This window comes from Halichoerus grypus, chromosome 5, assembly GCF_964656455.1.
Source record: "Halichoerus grypus chromosome 5, mHalGry1.hap1.1, whole genome shotgun sequence".
NCBI classification, from domain to species: domain Eukaryota; kingdom Metazoa; phylum Chordata; class Mammalia; order Carnivora; family Phocidae; genus Halichoerus; species Halichoerus grypus.
The window spans coordinates 65,143,452-65,162,342 of NC_135716.1; the positions used below are offsets into that span (position 1 = coordinate 65,143,452).

The 18,891-nt window shown below is 37.3% G+C and overlaps 1 protein-coding gene across 6 annotated transcripts in view; it reads left to right on the top strand.

Moving 5' to 3' along the window:
• PDE7A (phosphodiesterase 7A) overlaps positions 1-18,891 on the top strand; it is a 120,430-nt gene that overhangs the window by 37,110 nt on the left and 64,429 nt on the right. The gene's annotated exons all lie outside the window — the stretch shown is intronic.

Sequence of the window (18,891 nt, forward strand, 5' to 3'; positions counted from 1 at the left end):
TCTTTAAACAAATATGTATTGGAGGTGTTAATAGTGACATGACTTTCCTAATAGGAAATTCAGTCTATATTGAGGAAATGAGTTGGTACAAGTATGGCGGCAGTATGTCTAGACTGTTTTTAGGAAATCTTGATTAATTGGTTGGAATTAGGATATGTATAGGGGAAAATGAGATAAAAAGGTTAAATTTGTGCCATAAAAGACAAATATTAAGTGGTTTTCTATATCTTCTTGGTAATAAAACATGCTATAAGGAAAGATGTATGATAAAGTGCTGTGTATGCAGTTTGATGAGAGGGTTATTTCATACTCTTTGGTGTGTCCCCTTTTTAACCTTAATCATATAGGTTTTTCTTATAAAGGTTTTTCTTAGATCAGCTAACCCCCACCCCCCATTCTTATCAGCTTTTTAGAGAGATGATGGTATACTGAATCGGGCCTATCTCTTCAAGAAATGTGTGTCAGAGGTCGGGATATGGTGGGAGGGGAGGGTTGTGCATACACACACCTTGCCTTATCATCCTCCGGACAGTGGTTCCCAAAGGAGAATGGCAAATCCCAGGAGAATCTGGGAATTTGGCAAGGGATTCACGAATCCACATGTATTTGAAATAGTAAACTTAAAAATATAAATCTCAAATATATTTGTACCAGTGTGTTTCAAATATAAGTAGATACTGTTGTGATTAAGTAAAATTATTTAAACATAACTACTGAACTCACAATAATGTTTTGTATTTTCTCAGTCAGTGGATGTGTTTTGTATTCTTTGCTAATAGTCAGGTGCAGTTACAAGAGGAGACACAGGAAAGGCTCGGAAAAATAAAGTTTATTATACTCAGAGGTCCCAGAGACAGGAGACAGAACACACCATGCAGGGGCCACAGGGAAGGCACCAGGTTAGCAGGCAGAAGACAGGAATGAGAGGAGAGCATTAGGGCCACAGTCTTTGTTGGGGGTTCCCAAGGAAAGGCAGGGCAGAGTGAATGGTTTATGATTGGCAGATTTAAATAATTTTGGTGGGCTTTGGGCTATAGGAGTGGTCCCTAGTTGCCTAGTACCTGTCTCTGGGTGATTAAGGCCTTGGGGAAAAGGATCTGATGGAGAAGGTCTGGCTCTGGATTAGTTTGCACATCAAGGGCATGCGCCTGGCTGGGCCCTTTGCTGTCTCCAAGAAGGGGCTAGCTCTGGGACAGGCAGTCTCTTCCCAGCTAGAATGGTTTCTTAAGATGTCAGAACATCATAATATACAGATTTTAAAAAAATACAATACCGGGTATCAGAAGATTAACTTGTATCATGTGGGGGTATGCAAAGTATTTGGTACTTAAGAAGATTAAACACCACCTATGCCAGCCATGTCTCATTTCCTAAAAGAGTAAAATTGTGATCTAGACTATGCACCACTTTGGGCAAATTCCTGATTGGTTTAATATTGTTAAATGTATGCCTGTTGCTGATGGAGATGACTGTAAATGGACTATTAAATACATTGGGTGGCAGCTGGCAAAAAATTGAAAAGGAGAGCATTATCATCAGACTTCTTTTACTTAACAATAAGTTGTTTGTTTTTAATATTCCTGACGGCCTCATATTGTAACTTAGAGAAACTGTTAATTTAAATAAGAGCTGGGTCGAGGGGCGTCTGAGTGGCTCAATCAGTTGGGTGTCCAACTCGTGATTTTGGCTCAGGTCATGATCTCAGGGTCCTGGGATTGAGCTCCACTTTCGGGCACCACGTTCAGTGGGGAGTCTGCTTGGGTTTCTCTCCCTCTGCCCCTCCCCCCACATTCATTCTCTCTCTCTCAAATAAATAAATAAATCTTTAAAAAAAAAATAAGAGCTGGATTGATAAACATAGAGAAGGAAAAGCCATTTTAAAGAATTTGAATCAAGTTTTGTATGCCTGAATATATTATCAAGCACTGCTTAAAGGGTGTTAGATGATTTTTAAAGGTTTTTAGATTTTAGCTAATAACTTCATTTAGTTAATAACTCTTCGTATGTCAGAGAATTGAATAAGAACGCCTTGGTGTGAAGTTCCTGGATTATCTTCATGCATACTATAGCTGTCTGCTGTAATCCTTACTACAACTTTGCGTTCAAGTACTTTCCCATTTTCCAGGTGGAGGGAACTGAAGCTTTTAGAATGTACCTTGTATCAAGAGTCTGTGATTAGGAAGGGTAGACCTCAGATTTGCATCTATGATCACATAACCCAAAGCCTCTGCTCTCCTAGTCCAATTTTTAGAGGATACTTACTTGCATGAGTTTCAGACTTAAGAGAATTCCAAACTTTAAGGAAAATGAGATGAAAATAGTTTTTGTATGTATTTTTTTATTGTGCTAAAATATACCTAACGTAAAGTTTGCCATTTTAGCCATTTTTGGATGCACAATGCAGTGGCATTAAGTATATTCACAGTGTTCTACAACCATCACCACTATTTCCCGAACTTTTTCATCATGCCACACAGAGACTGGGTACCCATTAAACAGCAACTTGCTCCCCTCTTTCCCCAGCTGGTGGTAACCTCTGTTCTACTTTATGGCTCAATGAAGAAAAGATTTTTTAGTGAGAGTTTTGTTGATGTTAGATGATATAAGTTAGGTTTTAAATTTCTTTGTATAATGTTGATTATACATGCATTTCTTCTGAATAAGTACTGTGTACTTCAATGCAAATTAAACGTTATTTTTGTCTTTTTAATTCTTTGTCTATTCTATTTTAAACAAAACATTATAATTATATATGCTAAGTACAGAAGCCTTCCTGTTCTCTTCATTTTATTTAAATGTAAACAATTGGTGTGAGTTTAAGAGAAAGTAGCTCTTTTCTCTGAACCTTAGTAAACTGCTTTTATGCATTGTTCTAGTTAGAGCTCCTGGAGGTAGCATTAATTAATCTTAACTGCTTTTGCAGTAAAGTTCATCAAAATTGTAGATTTTTGATGAAAAAATCCAAAATATGACAATCATTTTGCCAGCCGACATAAATTTGTATTATGTTCTCCTAGCTGGTGGTTGTATATGATTTGATTCAAGCTATTTTTTTTTAATGAACATAGAATGTAATTATTGCCCATTGTGTATTCCATTAGTAATAGTTACTAGGATGTGCTCTATATTTTGGCCAGACCCTGGACTTTGGTCTTTTTTGTTCCATATACCCATGTGGTTGTGAAAAATCCAGAGCTCAGGTTCACCTCCTCTACCCTCCACTTTGACCTTGAAATGAAAGCCAACTCTGCTTAGCTTTGTGCATTCCTACTTTTACATAGTTTTTGCCTGAGTATTCTTATATTCTTACCAGCTCATGGATTCATTTCAGTAGATATTTTCTATATTTTTCACTATTTTCAGTTTTCAGTGGTAGGATCAGTTCTCTGAACTAGTCCACCAGTGGAAATGAAAGTGATCTAAGAGACTTTGACAAGAGATTCATTCACTCCACCTAGTAAATAATATAATAGGAGCATGGGTTTTGTCTTGGTTAGCCACTGTTTATCTCAACGACTTCTTCCAAATCAGTGTCAGTTACAGAACTGGATGGAAAAAGTTTTGTTTTTTTGTTTTTTTAATTTTATTATGTTATGTTAATCACCATACATTATATCATTCGTTTTTGTGTTTTTTTTTTTTTTAAGATTTATTTATTTGACAGAGAGAGAGATAGTGAGAAAGGTAACACAAGCAGGGGGAGTGGGAGAGAGAGAAGCAGGCTCCCCGCTGAGCAGGAGCGGGGCTCCATCCCAGGACCCTGGGATCATGACCTGAGCCAAAGGCAGACGCTTAACGACTGAGCCACCCAGTCATCCTCATCATTTGTTTTTGTTGTAGTGTTCCATGATTCATTGTTTGCGTATAACACCCAGTGTTCCATGCAGAATGTGCCCTCTTTAATGCCCATCACCAGGCTAACCCATCCCCCCGCCCCCCCCCAGAACCCTCAAGTTTGTTTCTCAGAGTCCATCGTCTCTCATGGTTCGTCCCCCCCTCCGATTCCCCCCCTTCATTTTTCCCTTCCTACTAACTTCTTTTTTTTTTTTTTTTTTTAACATATAATGTATTATTTGTTTCAGAGGTACAGGTCTGTGATTCAACAGTCTTACACAATTCACAGCGCTCACCATAGGAAAAAGTTTTAATATTAGCTGCCGTGTCTTGCTTTCATCTTCTAAAGGAACTAAAGGAGCCTAGATTAGGGAGAGCTGAACCAAAAATTCTTTCTCTAGCCTAGGTCTGTAAGAAACTTTAAGTCTTAAAAGGGGATTTGGTTTGAGATTTGTTGAGCAATAGCTTTCTTTTCACTTGCTTTTTGTACTGTATTCAAAGCTGTTTCTTACTGGCTTTAACGTTAACTGAGGTATAAGAGGGAAAGGAATGTTATTTGCATATGTGGGGGGGGAACAGATTGGGGAGTGGTGCTATTTAATCTGAATGTTACCATTTGTAAATTTTCGCTTTTTGCCCTCCCAGTCCTCTCCTGCTTGTGAGCCTTAAGATTTGGTTTTAACCATCTTCTCTTCTCTCATTTGGTGATTTTACTATATGGTCTTGATTAATAGAGGATTACTCCCAAATCCCTCTCTCTAGCCTACTTCTCTTTCAAGGCCTTTATGAAACCCTTGATGCACCTTGAATTTGCATTTTCCACAAATCCCTAAGATAAATTCATTCTCCATAAGCACCTCAGGTTTTGTATTAGTTTCCTAGGGCTGCCATAACAGAGTATCACAAAGTGGATAGTTTAAGACGATAGAAATTTATTATCTCACAGTTCTGGAGGCTAGAAGTCTGCAATTAAGGTGTTGGCAGGACCGGGCTCTCTCTAGGGCTTTAGGGAAGAATCTTTTCTACACCTAGCTTCTGATATTGATATTGCTGGCAATCCTTGGCATTCCTTGGCTTGTAGATGCTTTACTCCAGTCTCCGTCTTTATATGGCTTTCTCCCCTGTGTGGTTGTGTGTCTGTGTCCAGATTTCTCTCTTCTTATAAGAACACCAGTTATATTGGATTCAGAATTTACTCTAACCCAGATGCCCTCATCTTAATTACCTGTGCAGAGAACCTCTTTCCAAATAAGGTCACATTCACAGGTATCCAGGTTAGAACTTCGACATATCTCTTCGACATATCTCAATCCCATAACAACATAGTATATTTCTCCATTTATGTAGTTCTTTTTTAACTTCTCTCAAAAATGTTTTATAGTTTTCACTATATCTTGTTGCGTGCATTTATTAAGTTTTTCCCTAAGTATTTCATGTTTATGGATGCTATTGGAAATAATATTTTTTAAATTTCATGTTCCAAACATTTTTCATTAGTATATAGAAATACAATTGATTTTGTTTATTGGTCTTGTGTATTGTGACTTTGCTAAATATTAGTTCTAGTAGTTTTTATGTAGAGTCTTTAGGATTTTCTGCATAGACAATCTGATTGTCCTGCAAATGAAGACAGATTTTCTTCTTCCTTTCCAATTTGTATGCCTTATGCTTCTTTTTCTTGCCTTAATGCATTGGCTTTTGATACTATGTTAAAATGGTAGAACAGACATCCTTGCTTTGTTCATGATGTAAGGGCAAAAGCATTGTTTTTTGTTGCTAAGTATGATAATGGGTGTAGATTTTTCATAGATCTTCTTTATTGGGTGAGGAAGTTTTCATTTATTTCTATTTTAGTAAGAGTGTTTATCATAAATGGCATTGGATTTTGTTAAATGCTTTTTCTTTGTCAATTGAAATGATTGATTTTTTCTGTTAATATGTTGAATTGCATTTATTGTTTTTTTGGAACATTAAGCCAATTATGGATTCTTGGGATAATTTACACTTAGTCACAGTGTATTTCCTTTTTATATATTGTTGGGTTTGATTTTCTAATATTTTCTTAAAGACTCTTGTGTCCATATTTATGAGGGGTTGCATCTATGGTTTCCTTTTCTTAAAATGTCTTTGTCTGGTTTTGGTATCAGTTGATTTTCAGCAACTTTATTATCTTGTACCTTGTGTTGTTTTATGTTTTTCCTAATTGAAGGTAATTGAGCTTCTTTGACATGTGGATTGGTAGTTCTTATCAAATTTGGAAGATGTTTAGGTAATTTCCACTTATCTCTTTTTCTACAGTGTTTAGTCTGCTGTTAAGCTCAACTGTGAATTTTGCAATTTAGATATTGTATTTATCAGCTATAAGTAGTCCATTTTTTTAAAAAAGTTTGAATTTCTTTTTTCAGTTTGTGTATGTTTTCCTTTAAATCTTTGTATATATTATAATAAGATTTTAGAAGTTCTTTTCTACTAATTCCATCATCTTGATCATTTCCGGGTTTGTTTTTATTGACTGTTTTTACCCCTTGCATTGGGTTACCTTTTCTTGTTTATTCTCTTAATTTGTAATTTTATTTGTCGTTCTTAAAAGAGTGTTGAGTTTTGATCTGGCAGGTAATTTAGTTACTTTCTGATCCTCCTAATCCTTTTTGGCATATTATGAGCTTTGTTAGTGTGGGTCTAGAACAGTGTTGTTTAATAGAATTTTCTGCATTGATGGGTTGGTTTTGCCCTTCTCCTAAGGTATGACATTTCTGAGGTCTCTGTGGAATGTCCCAGGTATTTTGTGAGCGCTCTTTACAGTGGTTGGTTGGGGGGCTCGTGTTTCCCAGCTCCTCTGTAGTAGTTCTTCCCCTGGTCATTCTCCTGGCCTCATGGAATCTCATACTGCACATAACTAGCTTAATATTTAGCCAAAGACTCAAGGAGACCCACTTTCAGCCTTTTGGAGCCCATTTTCTTCGCACATTTCCTCTCTGGTACTCTACCATACAAATTTCAAGTACCTTAGCCTTCCTGAACTCCAGTCTCTGATTTAGTTAGAGTACTGTGGAATTTTGGAATTGGCTGAGAACTTGAAGGTCAGTTGTTCTAGCCTGTCCCACAGCCTCCTTAACAGAGGCTTGTTTGAGGCACCTCTTTTCAAATTACATGGCTCAAATTGTAGAAAGTTCTTAGATGGTAATACTGAGTCAAATTCTATTTTCCACAAACTTTACTGCTCATTGGTCTTATTTCCACCTCCTGTAATTTCACAGAATAGAGCTAAACCCCTTAGATTATTTTATCTCATAGCTGTTTAACACCTGTTCTGTCCCTCTTTTTATTTCTTTGCCTAAAGCATCTCAGTTATAATACTATTATCTCTTGTGTATATTATTCTTATCTGTATTTTAAAATGCCATGTATGGGGGCGCCTGGGTGGCTCAGATGGTTAAGCATCTGCCTTTGGCTCAGGTCATGATCCCAGGGTCCTGGGATCGAGCCCCGCATCGGGCTCCTTGCTCTGCGGGAAGCCTGCTTCTCCCTCTCCTTCTACTGCTCCCCCTACTTGTGCTCTCTCGCTCTCTCTGTCAAATAAATAAATAAAATCTTTTAAAAATAAATAAATAAATAAAATAAAATGCCGTGTATGTATGCATCTCCCAGGGTGATATTCAGAACTGAACTGAGTCTTATAAATGTGGCCTGTATTGGGAATAGTGAAACATCCTTGATCTGGATACTTATCTGACTTTCAGTGCCTTTAATTACCGTCTCTTATTACCTTCGAGATTAAACATCCTGACCTTTTTTAAGTTATTTGTAATTAAGCTTGCTGGTTTATCCTTTGCATTTTATATGCAGATTTGATATGCATTTGTCTGATCTGCACCCCAGTAAGTGAAGTGTGGAACAAGACAAGTTCAGATGCAGAGTTCTGTTAGTTACCTCTAGAATTCTTCCACTTGTTTGGTATCAAGTACTTAATCTCTGGGTATGTTGGTTTAGCCAGCTAGGAATCTGCCTAACTGTAGTATGGGGCTCACATTGTTCTGTTTTGTTTAAGGTTGCCACCAGAGACTTCGTGTGCAGCTCTGCTGAAATTAAGTCTTTGTGACATTCTCCTGGTCTAATAATATACTAGTAGCTTTACACTTACAGCATGCACACTGAATGCTCCTTTTTTAAGTTCACACTCTACAGATCTACACTACTGTTTTTTCCTTCTAAAAATTGTGACTACTTCCACTTTTCCATAATTTTTAATATATTATGAACAGTGGTTCAATAAGCAAATCTCTTAAGTTCTTTTAATGTCATAAGATAGTTGTCTGTAACAGAAGGCTTGAATGTTTGTAAAGTGTCAGAGCACTTTTACTGTTTCCTCCATACCTGGACTAATCACATGCCTGCTGTCATCAACTACTGAGATACTATATAACAAAAAACTTAATTCAGAGCTCTAAATCAGTATGACACAAAGGTATTAATTAACTGGTAAAATTCCCATGTTACCATAGTTTTAAAATATTTTTTTGTTATCGAAGCTAATTTTTTTTTGTCAGTTTCATATTTCTTGAAATTTATACCACCTGAAGAATAAGAAGCCCTGATATGTGGCTTTTAGTGAAAGAAATGAACAAAAAAACCTGCTTTGCTTTATTACTTGCTATTAAAATTGGCTGGAATTCAAAATGATAAAAGCACAATTGGAGGATTTTGACTATAGTGTTCACGTTTTTCTATTATAAATTTGGTTATAGTTTTCCACAGACACAACATTTGTATAAAGAACTCTGGGATAGGCTATTTCCGTCCATGAGAATCCAAAATTATAGACACTGATGTCAATGCAGATGAGGTTAGCCTAATTTGGTCAAGGGAAGGACATGCTGAGTCTCTATATGGATAGCTAAAGGCTATTGCCAAGATTGACAGGTGTCCTGTGGGTGGCAAAGAGCCCCAGGAATAAAATTTGCACTTGGATTACTTCTCTAAAACACAATGATCAAAGTCATGTCTTTTCTTTCTATTGATCACAGTTTTAAAATAGTGAGGTCTGCTTTTAATACTTTCATTTTTCAGATATTAGTTTTATTAGCCCCAGAAAGGTAAAAAGTTTTATACTTTCTTCTTAAAGTATCAAATTCTGTTTCTGAAAGTTTAGTTGTATTCTGTGCACTAATTTTTCTAGTATAGTCTGTTTTTTTTTTTAAGATTGTATTTATTTTTATTTATTTGACACAGAGACAGAGATAGTGAGAGAGCACAAGCAGGGGGAACGGCGGGCAGGCAGTGGGAGAGGGAGGAGCAGGCTCTCTGCTGAGCAAGGAGCCCGATGCGGGGCTCGATCCCAGGACCCTGGGATCATGACCTGAGCTGAAGGCAGACGCTTAAGGACTGAGCCACCCAGGCGCCACTAGTATAGTCTGATTTTTTTGTTACTCTGCCATGTTTCACTAGGCGGAGGTGAGAAAAATTAATGTAAAAGGATACATTTGTTATTAGTGTAAAAGACACAGCTCTTTCTTTATGGAATAATAAGTTACATGATTCAATCTGGAAAGATTAATTTTTAGGAGAATTTTCTATGAAGTAAACATAATGTAAAGGAGTATTCGTACTAATTTGATAACAGCTTTTGCTTTTATTTCATCTTACTGAAATATTTTTATTATTAAAGGAAGTCCTTGCAACTGATACACATAAATTAGTGGTAAATATTTCATATCTCAAAATAAGAAAAAAAATTTAAAGCTATTAGGTCCATGCCATTAAGAAAGTTAAGTGTACTGTTGAGATTTTTGTAAGATTTGAGTGATGTGCATGCATCATTAGCAATGATTTATGGGGTTTTTGGGCATAAATTCAATAGCTATTTCTTTTTTTTTTTTTTTTAAAGATTTTATTTATTTATTTGAGAGAGAGAATGAGACAGAGAGAGCATGAGAGGGTCAGAGGGAGAAGCAGACTCCCTGCCGAGCAGGGAGCCCGATGTGGGACTCGATCCCGGGACTCCAGGATCATGACCTGAGCCGAAGGCAGTCGCTTAACCAACTGAGCCACCCAGGCGCCCCTCAATAGCTATTTCTATTCAAATAGAGAATTTTCTAATCTGGGAGGATCGTGTCTTGATTTTCTCTGTATTTCACTGTCAGAGTATAAATTTAAGAAGATGTTGGGGAAACCACTTTAGGGAGCCAACCTGTTCACCAGTGTGAAAAATGAGTCAAGACCCTCACTCTCCTAGGGCTCGGAAAAGATTTCTAAGGGCCCTAGGCAAGCACAGTGTAAATTCCCTTTACGGACCATTGTGATTTCAGTGAAGTCTATTGTTGGGTTGAAGCTGGAGTGATTTGGTCAGTATCATTCTTAAGTCTTAAATATTTAATTCTGATTTGGCTGAAATTTATTGAGAGCCTACTATGAGCAAGGTATTCTTGTATAGATGTTATCTAAGTCCTGTGAAGGCGAGGAAAATAAGGCCCAGCAAAGTGGTAACTTGCCCAGGGTCACTCAGCTCTTGGCGGTAAAGCTGTGACATAAACCCAGGCTCTTGTCTCTAAACCCAGTAGAATTTTGAGGTGATAGAAATAAATTCAACAGAAATTCACTTAAATGAGAGAACTTTTAGGACTGCCTTTCTTATGTCGTTTTTTTTCTTAATTCTCTGTCTCAATTCTGATTATTTCCTGATAAATCCTTCCTTTTTAGACTAAATGAAAGTGCAGATTCTTGAGCTCATCTTTAATCAAAAAGACTTTTATAAAAATATTTAAGTACCGAAAACAGCAATCTTATATTTGCTTCTCAGAATTTGACTCCTTAAGCAGCTGATTGGAAAGGAAGTGTGAAAATGAGAAGTCCTTCTGGGCTGAGCATCATGGTAATGGGCTAATTCGGAGGGTGCAACATGGGCTAGAGCAGCGGATAGCAACCTCAAGCCCGTGTTAGCCCCTGGCCCAGGCCGCACGGCCCCTCTCCCATGGTCACCAGCATTGCTCCTGAGACTTGGGCTAATACGCATTCTGCTGCTTGGTCCTTTTCCTGGGCATTCCTTCAGTTTGGTTACTGGAGCTCTACTAGAATACAGAGAATAATGAAAGATCCTGACAATCTCCTGTCACACCTAGTTTCCTGACAAAAAAGTCTTCTCTGTTTGTGCAAGGATTGCATTACAGCTTGTTGCTTCAGTAGCAGGAAGAGATATACATAATGTATAAGGTAGAGTGAGAAATTTATGACCATGTGTTATGAACGGTTTCAATTTAGGAAAATTTTGATTTAGATCTGCTAATTTAATTTATGCTGCTTTTTGACAGGTCTAGAATTAACTTTTCTTTTAAATAAACTTCTTTGTACTGAGGATTGGATCATGAAAATAGCATTACATTAGTATTTGACCTGTTGGGCTATTTCAAATACTTTAGAACCATCCTTTGTGGACTGTTGCCACGCAGATGCCTCTGTCTTGTCACGGACTGCAGTCTGTGACAGACCTGTCATGTCCCGAGTATTTCTCCAGCCAGCCCCCCCTTTCATCTCTAGCACTCCGCGCAGGCTCTTCGCCCCTCTCCTGGACCTCTGCAGTGGCCAACTGAACTGCCTGTCCAGCTCCCACCCCACACAGCTGTCCTTGACCAGAACCTGCGAAAGTTCTTTAGGTTGGGATTAGCTGTTAGGATGAAGGTAAAACACCTTCGCACGGCCTCCACTTTGACTCGCCCTGCTTTCTAGCCTCCCCTGGTCTTCCTGTCTCTTCCTTCCTTGCTTTGTTTCATAGCTGCTTGGCCGTCATTGGTTGTCGTGTCTGCCCCGATCATTCTTCCTGTCCTCTTCATGTGCTTGCCCCTTCGTTTCAGGAACTGTGGGAAGAAGTCCCGCTCCTCTGCAGTAGGTCAGATGCAGACGGTGTTGGCAGTTCTTATCCCCACTTCACTGTACTTGTTTGTTACAGTTGCACTTTTATATTTATGTTTGTAGACTTTGGTTAAAGTAGCCTCTGACTCAACTGTAAGCTTCACAAGGGCAGGAGCCATTTCTGTTTTCACTGGAGGATTGTGCCCCTGGCATCTAGCACAGGGTCTGGTACATAGTAGAAGCTTAACAAATACTTGCAGAATACTTGAATGAAAGTTTCATGAAAGACTTTCTCAGCAGTACTGCCTGCAACCTGCTGGCTGCTGTGAGGTCATGAAGGTGGATGAATATAGGCACACTTTGCCATTAGAGAGTTCACTCACCAACCAAGAGAAGAAGGTGACGTGTACCAAAAATATTGTAATATAAGCTAGATGGCAACTAGGACTTAGAAATAATATACTTTTAATTGTCTGAAAATGCACCTTTAGACTGGCCTTTGCCAGTAAATCTAAAATGAGTGAATTACAGTGTTAAATAGGGCAGACGGTATTTATGAATGGCTCTAACATTCATAAAGTAATCCTAGCCCTAAAAGAAATAAAAAGCTGAATACATTCAGTGTTAAAAGTTGAAAAGATAGGGGCGCCTGGGTGGCTCAGTCGTTAAGCGTCTGCCTTCGGCTCAGGTCATGATCCCAGGGTCCTGGGATCGAGCCCCGCATCGGGCTCCCTGCTCGGCGGGAAGCCTGCTTCTCCCTCTCCCTCTGCCTGCCGCTCTGCCTACTTGTGCTCTCTCTCTGTCAAATAAATAAATAAAATCTTAAAAAAAAAAAAAAAAAAAGTTGAAAAGATAGACTAAAATGCATTCATATTTTTAAGTGCCAGGACATTATACCTGTGGAGGTGGTCTGTGTGAAAGAAATGAGGAAATTTTGTGTATTGCCAAACATTTTTTGAAAGTTCTGTCAAAGCACTCTGTTAGTATTAAGCTGTAGAAGTGTTTGGGGCTCGCCTGGGACCTTCTTGTGTCTATTTTGTGAGACTGTTAGGTCAGCCCTCACTAAGTTTTTTTTTTCCTTTCCTCTTCCAACATTACTTACGCTGTTCTACCCCAACTCTGGGGTTGTGGCCTTAAGCACGCGCTGAGGAGGAAGGCTGCCTGGCTGCGCATTCTCAGAGGAGTCAGGTGATCTGGTTTGAAGGCAGCTGCTTGAGGTTCCAGGCAGTCGGTGTCCCCTCTCCTCTGCCTCGGGACAGCTGGTTATTATCAAACTCGTAACAAGTCTTCCTTGCTTATTGCCTGCTGGGAGAGGAGGGAGATTATGCAGTGGGCTTTTGATTGATCCAATGGGAATTACATTGATCTGGTGTCTGGCTGTGGTTCTTCTCAAGTGGATCGCCTCTAAGGTAGGCCATCTTTATTTTTAGGATTGTGACATTAATCATCAGTTTATGTATTTGGTTGGAATAGAATTGCTAGGAGTTTCTCCTTCGGCTTCAGTTTTTTTCTCTGATTAAGAGAGCTATTCGAGTTTTACCTGTCAACTGAAAAGCTTAATTGTAGTTAAGCATGGACTTTTTATTCTTTTCCCACCCGATTCCTCCTTTCAGGGGCTTTTTAGGGTATCATTCCTCGGTGTCAAAGTAGCTTCCCTCAGTATCATTCCCTTAAAGAAGTTTGTGATTAAAGAAATACACCTTTTAAGATTAAATAATTATTAATTTATACTTTTGGTGTACATATTTTAAATATTCTTTTTGGAGATAAAGAATTTACTTATATGTTAAATGTGTAGTTGTTGAGAATTTCTAAACAGTTATGAACTTTTTAAAAATGAAACACTACCCTCTATCATGTTCTCTGTTAAAGTCTACTACCAGAATGTGTACCTTACTTATAATATGTTGGAAAAAATGTAAGATTATTATGTATCTGTTGTTTTTGAACTTTAATTCTGAGTATCAGGCTTGAGAAATGCTGGCTAGAATGCTAGCCCTTTGCCATCTGGAAAAAAGTCTAAAACTAATGTAGGAAATATTTAAGATGATACTATGTGAAATTATTTTTTCTATACTTGTATAAAAATGATTATATCTTTCATCCATCATGCAGCTTTTTTCTTCCTGTATTTAAGAAATTGAAGAATATTAACTTAAAATTTATAAGGCCATCAGTATTTGCAAAGGAACCTAAAGCTTCCATAAAGTTGTTTCTTTTTCAAGCAAGGTTTTAATCCTTGGTACATAATTTTTCACATAATGTTTTAAACATAATTGTCCCTTATTGAAGTAGTCTTGATTTCTTAGTGAATATGATTGAAGAAATCTCTTAAAGAAAAACAGTGTGCTCAAATTTTTAAAATCCTGTGTTTTATAAGTTAAGAATTAATTTTGTTGTACTGACAGCTATTTACTCATTGTTTTTAAAGGATTAGCTCACCAGGTTATTGAATGAAGGTCAAGTTAATATTAATTCATTGAGTTTTGGATGTTTTTAGAGACTTTTTACTTTTTTTCTAACCAGCAAAAAAAAAAATTTTTTTAAGAGAGAGAGCGAGAGAGCGAGAGAGCAAGAGCAGGGGGCAAGGGGGACACGGTGGTGGGTAGGGGCAGAGGGAGAGAGAGAATCTCAAGCAGGCTCCACGCCCAACGGGGAGCCAGACACGGGGCTTGATCTCATAGACCTGAGATCATTACCTGAGCCAAAATCAAGAGTCGGATGCTTAACTGACTGAGCCACCCAGGTGCTCCCCCCAAAATTAAGCTTTTAAACAAAAAGAATGTTAATATTTTAAGTTTGTGGTATTTTTGAAAAATATATTGTTTTCATAGGCAGGAAGAATGGAAGGATACTGTTCAGTGGATCAATGCAATGTTTTAATAGACAAACATCAGCATGTTTCTTTAGCATGTGTAAGATGAATATACTCTGAAAAAGCTCATTTTACTACATCAGAGAAAACTGCTTTTAAAATTTTGGCTGCACAGCCATCTTTTGTAATCTGTTACTGTTGTTTGGTAATGTTACCAAAAAATTTATTTAATTTATTTAGTACTACTGTGGTTAAGCCCTTTGACCATCAGTTTACTAATCCACCAAATGGGGCCAACAAAACCTATCTTATAAAGGTCTTTGTATGGGTTAAATGAGATTTTATATGAAAGCACCTGTAACATTTTCTGACACAAAGTAGGAGTTCAGCAAGTGTTAGTTAATGTATTATTACTTTTCCCATGTAAGGGAAATAAACAGGCTTTTGCACAGTAGATCATTTTAGTGGAAAACTTGAACAAGATAAAAACAATGGCACTTAAAATATCTTTGCTCAGTTTTTAAAAATGTTTGTCTTTAAAAGTTTCGTATTAACTAATATTGGAACAACTTTTACACCTTTTGTCACTCACTTTGTAAGTGAGATCTTGTGTGGAAGAGTGATTCATCCTGATTGAAGGTGAGTGAGTGTCCTACCAGGGCACTCAGAAGTCCTGTTAGCGTGGCAGTGGATCCTTTGGAACCTTACAGTTTAACTTGTTTACGCTGCTGCTGTCAGTTTCTGATTAGCTCAGCCACGCCCATGTTTTGACCTATACTAGTTTGCTTTACAAGCTGTTCCCAGGATGGCTAAATTAGAAGAGTCACGGGTAGAGGCGTCTGAGTTCTTTCCCTTCAGTGGTGAGGTGAGGTGGGGATGTGGATGATAGCACAAAGTGTTTTGTGACTGACTGCGACACAGGATTGTCATTAAATTCGTTTTACTCTTTTAATAAAAGTAGGATTTTACTAGTATTTGGCTTTTAAGATGGTAATCTTTAAAAAAGATGTGTTAAGTCTATGCTGTAGTGTTGGCATAGAAAGCACATATGACTTTGGTTTAAAGTAACTAATTCTAACATTTAAATCAAATTGTTACAATTCATAATTTATAATGTATTTTTCCAAAATGAGTTACTTTAGGTTGTTCTACCATGATTGTTTAGTGAGAGAATTTAATAATATTCATTTTAATCTTGGTCTGTGAGGAGATAAATGAATGAAGTATCACTCGGGATATATTTGTTGATAGGCTCAGATAGATCTATTTTAAAAGTCCATCCTTTAAAAAAAAATTGTCTCATTTGGATTTATTTTATAAGAGTTATGTCTTGTCGCTTAATATAGCTTTTAAACCAAGTTATGTGTGGACCAGACTTAAACTAGTAATGAATAGAATAACTTGAATAAGTTGTACTTCAGTAAGTAATTTGTTAATATATTTAAAATTAAATTCTAGTCTTTTGCCAGGTTTTTATTATGATTGATATAGACCCTATCATTTTTATATTTAAATTAATATCTCTATAAATAAGTCTAAAGGATTTACCTTAAAATAAATTTAGTATGTCATAGTTATAATCTAGATTATGTTCACTAACAAGTTTTTGATTTATACTATTTAACAGAGAGCTGATAATAGTTTTTCTCAGTCCTTATATGTGAAGTGATAAATGAGATATTACATTCCTAATTAATGGCTGTTTTAGTAAATAGTCATTCTACATTAAAAAAATAATAAGGTCAATCACTCTCTTAAAGAGGGCTATTAGAGATGGCAAGTCATAATTCGTTTTCATAACCTATTTATCCAAGTTGTTATTGGACACTAGCAGGTTGATAGGTATTGACCATGACAGGCTATTACACAGTGATATCTTTAGCTTCACTAATATGTCTTGGCTGAGACTAATATTTATTTCCACATATATGCTCTCCAGGCTCCTAGGTTTTCCTCTAATATGGTGGTATTAAGGGGAGGCCTGTAATCTTACTAGATTACAGCAGGATCAAACAGCAGGTGCAAGAGGTGCCTTTTAATACCAAGTGATTACAGTGGCTGTTTGCTCCAAAATAAATAGTTTACCCTGAAACTATTTTGATTTACACTGCAGTAGGCTTCCTTAGGAGAGAGATTCTGTTGGTGGAAGACACTATAAGCGTGATGCTGCCAGGAACGTATTCTGTATGATTTAGTCCCTTGGGATTTGAGATCATGCTTTTCTTTATAGATTTCTTTGTAGTAGATTCTCATTTTACTTTTTAATTTTAATTTGGTTTATTTTGTGAATAGATAATTACACATACTACAAAATTCAGAGGATAAACACTGAAAAGTCCTCCTCCTACCTCTGTGTCTCTCAGGCTCCCTGGAGACAACTGGTGTTGAAAATTAGAATTTTATTTTTGTTTGAACTTCTGTTTCTTTTATGTTTTCTGAACTGTTGTTTTTTGTTTTTTGTAAGGATACATGAAATTATTAAGTTTAATTGACATTTGTCTCTTACATGATAAGCATTAAGGAGATAATAACAATGACTTGGGGAGTTATTTTGCAAACTACATTCAAATAAGGATTTTAAATAAAGTAAATTTCTTTATAGTGATCATTTTTCCTTGAGATTTCTAGGTGTATGTTGAGGAATGTAAATCTCATGCCAGAGTTTTGTGAGGGAAGAAGATCATTAATCTGATATATAAAAATATCTCATTTCTTTAATGTTTATTTCTTTTGTTAATGAAGTTGAGCATCTTGTCTTGTGTTTATGGGCTTATTGTTTCTTTTCCTGTGAATAGTATGTTTATGTCCTACCTGTTTTTCTACACTCTTATTATTTTCTCACTGATTTGTAAGGCACTTTTTGTTCCTTTCATTTTTAGATAGAGTAGGGGGAAATTCACCCATTGTCCTATCTGTTGAACTCATGTTGATCCATCTTTCATGACTTCTAGACGTGTTTTATAGAACGGTTAGAAAGGCCTTTCTAATAGGAGGTTTGGTCAATTTCATCTTCTAGATTTTTAAATCTGTCTTTGTATCAGTTCTGTTATTCATGAGTTTATTCATCAACTTAATAAACTATTCACTAATTTATTTGCAATAAACCTACTCAGTCACTCATTTACCAAATATTTATTTAGAATCTACTAAAAGCTACTGTTTTAGGGGCCAGGGCTACGGTGGTGAATAAGACACACAGTTCCTGCTCTTATGGAGCTTCTGTTTTAGAACGAGCGAACAGGATAACACCAGCTAAGTGCCATAACAGAGCAGGAGGGTAGGGCTGTGGGAGAGGGTGGCTTTCAGGTGACATTAGATTTGGTAGCCTTGGAATGCCTCAGTGAAGAGATGACATTTCCTCTAGAACCAAAGAGATAAGGAGGAACAGTGATGCAGTGATCCTGGACAGGGAACAAGTATAAAGGCTGCACCCATGGTACAGCTAGGAACAGCAAGGAGGCCAGTGTGGCTGGGTTGTGGTGGTGAGGACAGGGTAGGGGGACAGATCATGGAGGCCTTTGGAGATCAGAGCTTGGTGTTGCACCTTATTCCAAGTGTGTGGAAAGCCACTGGAGGATTTTGAGCAGTAGCCGAGTTGTTCACTGTTGCTTCTATGTGAAGAGCGGACTAGGGGCCAAGAGATGCAGCAGGAAACAGCCAGCAGCCCACTGCAAGAGGCCAGCTTAGAGGTGGTGGTGCCCGAGAAAGAAGGAAGAAGTGGAGCTAGAGAATGGGAGAGGAGTGCGAAGGTAGAGTTGGCAGAACTTGTGTAGGGTATTTCAGCTCTTCAAATTTATTTTGTTTTAGGATGTATATTTTAAATTTGTAACATTTGTTATTTTTATAATAGCTTTATTGGAATACAATTCACATACCATACAATTTACCCATTTAAAGTATATAATTCAGTAATTCTTAGTCGTATTCACAGAGTTGTGCAGTCCTTGCCACAGATAATTTGAGAACACTTTCATCCCTTGTAGATAGAAACACAGTACCATTAGCATCCGCTCCCCATTTCTCACCAGCTCTCCCCACTCTAGACAACCACCAGTCTACTTTCTGCCTCTATGGATTTGCCTGTTTGGGACATTTCATATCAATGGAACCATACACTGTATGGTCCTTTGTGACTGGCTCTTCACTCAACACACTGTTCTTGAGGTTCAGCCATGTTGTAGATGCATCAGTACTTCATACCTTTTAAAGTTTGAATAATGCTTTGTTGTATGGATATACTTCATTTGTATTAATCCATTCATTCGTTGCTAGATATTCGGGTTGTTTTTAGTTTGGGGCTATTATGAATAATGTTGCAAGCTACATTTTTATATCTGTTTACTTTTAAACACAAAATATATTTTAAAACTTCTCTTTCAGTGGTACCCTGTTCTTTGTTT